This window comes from Otolemur garnettii, unplaced genomic scaffold (genome assembly GCF_000181295.1).
Source record: "Otolemur garnettii isolate 467f Iridium unplaced genomic scaffold, OtoGar3 scaffold00040, whole genome shotgun sequence".
Lineage (NCBI taxonomy): Eukaryota > Metazoa > Chordata > Mammalia > Primates > Galagidae > Otolemur > Otolemur garnettii.
The window spans coordinates 10352698-10357092 of NW_003852435.1; positions in this window are offsets into that span (position 1 = coordinate 10352698).

The window sequence follows — 4395 nt, forward strand, 5'->3', positions numbered from 1 at the left end:
TACTATACCGCTTAAATATATAGGTTATACTGTTCTTGTTGCAACTATACAACTCTTTCCTTGCATAAACATAAAACAAAACAAAAGGCAGCACAGGCAATATATAATAGGCAAGACTTCACTCCATTAAAACTATATTTACAAAGATTGCCCTCTGGTGTCATGGTTGGCTGACCTCTTAGTCATTTTTACCATTCCTATGCTTCTGGATTTGATAGCTCTTTATTAAATCTAAATATAAATGCAGTGGTCTTAGGTATTAAACTAAGGACTTAGCTAAACTCCAGATTTCTACTTGAGTTACATGTATTTATCATTATTTTTCTTTTCCTAGATCTAACTGCCAACACTGACCAAGTATTATAGATTCTTATTATCAGCATGTTGTAACTTTCTTTAGTCCATTTCTTTGTAGGGAGAAGAAAACTGTGCATGTGCCCTTGTATGTTCTTGCTGAGATAGCAAGACATGCAATGTCCAGGCCACATTTTATTAAGGCCATTTCTTCTGTGTTAATAGCAGATAATTTGGGGGATAAGGTCATGTCTATGTCTAGAAGAAGACCAGCCTTATTTCATCCTTCCATAGAAGTGCTGATTCCAGAAGCTCATCTTTGAATTGACCAAACCCACATGTTCAATTAGTGAGGTCTAATGTACCACCACTTGAACTTGAAAGTAAAGCAAAAATTGTGTTTTTTTTTTTTTGGCCGGGGCCAGGTTTGAACCCACCATCTCTGGTATATGGGGCCGGTGCCCTACTTATCTGAGCCACAGCGCTGCCCTCAAAAGTTTTGTTTACTAAAGGTGAGTCTCTCTTTCCCTCTAAGCCTCCTAATGCTGTCTTTCTTCTCTAACTTCTTTAATGAAAAATCTGTGAATACTGGAAAAATTTGAGAATTGGGATGCAAAGTGTCATAGTTCTTTTGGATATAGGCACCCACATCATCAGAAAACTCCCTCCCATGTGGAAAAGGGTGCAAGACTGTTGGAGCTGAAAGTGCTAGGACTATGGGGAAGAGATTTGATATCTGAGAGTGAAAGAAAAGTGTCTCGGGAATCAGAGGTCTCTGACACTGTGAGGTACAAAGGAGAGGAAGAGACATTGTCTACAAGGTGATGAGACAAAATTAAATACACACACACACACACACACACACACACATATATATATATATATCAAAGTCAACCACTCCCAACAAGCTGGCTTTCTATGGCATTATATACACCTACACCATAAGCCCCCAACCAGGAGATAACAGGATTACCTGACAGCTGTTATAAGTTCCTATTTATCAGATATTTTAGCTCCTAGATCTATCAGTGTTACTATGGGGAATAATATACACATTAATTCAACTGGTAGAGTTTGATCAAAACTTCCACTATAAGAAAAAATAGCTACCATGTAGATGAAGCCTCTTGCAAATTCAATGTACTGTTCTTCAAAATGTATAGTAAGAATTTATGTGTTACATGATTGTCCTATAAATGCTTATAAAGTGAGAAGTAAATGTCCAGTTCAAAGAACAGCCATATGTAGAACCATGGGGAAAAATTCCTCTACCATTTTCTACCAATGAGTGGATCAGGGTTTAGCAAAAGTTCGTTTCCTTCAGATATATAAAAATTTAGGACATGCACAGTGGCTCTTGCCTATAATCATAGCATTTGGGGAAGCCAAGGCAAGAGTGTTCTTTGACACCAGGAGTTCAGGACCAGCCTGAGAAAAAGTGAGACATTGTATCTACAAAACCAAACTAATTATCCAAGTGTGGTGGGACATACCTACAATCTCCACTACTCCAGAAGATTCAAGGCTGCAGTGAGCTAGTTAGGATAATGCCACTGTACTCTGACCAGGACAACAGAATGAGACCCTGCCTCAGAAAAAAAAAAAAAAAAGATTAGCTGTATTATAGTTTGAATTAGGTGGATGGATGGATAGATAGATAGATAGATGCAGATAGATGATCTTCTATTGGTTATTAGAAGCATGGGTCTCAATTGAGAGACTGTGCATTATGACACTAAGAAAACTAAGCAATCAGTTCCCTTAATGCTATAATGTTATAACAAAACTCGCAACATGGACCTCTAGAAGTCAAAGAGTAGCTATTCTCTTGTCAGGCCCCCACTGTTATCAAGGAGGTCCAACATTTCGTTGTGCTTTTGAGTATGGGAGACAATACATATGACTGATGATTTCATCTATTGGAGCCTCTCGAAAGGAAGCAGACCTCCACAAAGAAGCTCTCATTAGGGTTTTAGATTGTTGCCTCCCCAACATATCAAGTACAATCCCTTTTAAAATGACTCCTAGCTTTGTCAGAGACATAACCTGCAAATATCTTCTCCCATTCGGAGGACTGTCTGCTTGCTTTACTTACTGTGTTCTTGGCTGTGCAGAAGCTTTTTGGTTTGATCAGATCCCAGTAATGTATTTTTGGTGTTGTTTCAATTGCCCGAGGGGTCCTCCTCATAAAATTTTTGCCCCGGCTGATTTCTTCAAGTGTTTCCCATACACTTTCTTCTAGTATTTTTGTAGTTTCATGTCTTAAGTTTAAATCTTTAATCCAGTGAGAGTCTATTTTAGTTAATGGTGAAAGGTGTGGGTCCAGTTTCAGTCTTCTACAGGTTGGCAGCCAGTTCGCCCAGCACCATTTGTTAAATAGGGAATCTTTTCCCCACTCAATGTTTGTAGTTGGCTTGTCAAAGATCAGATAATGGTAAGTAGCTGGGTTTATCTCTTGGCTCTCTATTCTGTTCCATACATCTACTTCTCTGTTTTTGTGCGAGTACCAGGCTGTTTTGATCACTATCGATTTATAGTACAGTCTAAAATCCAGTAGCATAATTCCTCCTGCTTTGTTTTTATTTCTGATTACTGTCTTGGCAATTTGAGGTTTTTTCTGATTCTATATAAAATGAAGTATAATTTTTTTGAGATCTCTAAAGTATGACAGTGGGACTTTAATAGGGAATGCATTAAAATTATATATTGCTTTGGATAGTATGGACATTTTAATAATGTTGATTCTTGCCAGCAATGAGCATGGTATGTTTTCCATTTGTTAACATTTTCAGCTATTTCTTTTCTTAGAGTTTCATAGTTCTCTTTATAGAGATCTTTCACATCCTTTGTTAGATAAACTCCCAAACATTTCATCTTCTTTGACATGAGTATGAACGGAATAGAGTCCTTGACTGTTTTTTCAGCTTGACTATTGTTGGTATATATAAAGGCTACCAATTTATGAGTGTTGATTTTGTAGCCTGAGATGCTACTGTATTCCTTGATCACTTCTAAGAGTTTTGCAGTAGAATCCCTAATGTTTTCCAGGTATACAATCATATCACCTGCAAAGAATGAAAGTTTGATCTCTTCTGACCCTATATGGATAACCTTGATCGCCTTCTCTTCCCTAATTGCAATTGCTAAAACTTCCATTACAATGTTAAAGAGCAATGGAGACAATGGGCAACCTTGCCTCGTTCCTGATCTGAGTGGAAATGATTTCAATTTAACTCCATTCAATACAATATAGGCTGTGGGTTTGCTGTAGATGGCCTCTATCAGTTTAAGAAATGTCCTTTCTATCCCAATTTTCTTAAGTGTTCTGATCATGAAGGGGTGCTAGATGTTATCAAAAGCTTTTTCTGCATCAGTTGAGAGAATCATATGGTCTTTGTTTTTTAATTTGTTTATGTGATTAATTATATTTATGGATTTATGTATGTTGAACCAGCCTTGGGACCCTGGGAATAACCAGAATCCACAGAGAACTCAAACGTATTAGCAAGAAAAGAATAAGTGATCCGTTCTCAGGGTGTTCAAGGGATTTGAAGAGAAACTTCTCTGAAGAAGACAGGCACATAGCCTACAGACATATGAAAAAATGCTCATCATCCTTAATCATCATAGAAATGCAAATCAAAACTACTTTGAGATACCATCTAACTCCAGTAAGATTAGCCCACATCAAAAAATCCCAAAACCAGAGATGCTGGCGTGGATGTGGAGAATAGGGAACACTTCTACACTGCTGGTGGGAATGCAAAGTAATAAGTTCTTTTTGGAAAGATGTTTGGAGAACACTTAGAGAACAAAAAAAAAACCGCCATTTGATCCTATAATTCCTCTACTAGGTATATATACAGAAGACCAAAAATCACACTACAACAAAGATATTTGTACCAGAATGTTTATTGCAGCAAATTCATAAGTATTAAATCATGGAAGAAGCCAAGTGCTCATCGATCCACAAATGGATCAATAAATTGTGGTATATGTATACCATAGAATATTATCAGGCTTAAAGAAAGATGGAGACTTTACCACCTTCATGTTTACATGGATGGAGCTGAAAAATGTTCTTCTTAGCAAAGTCTCTCA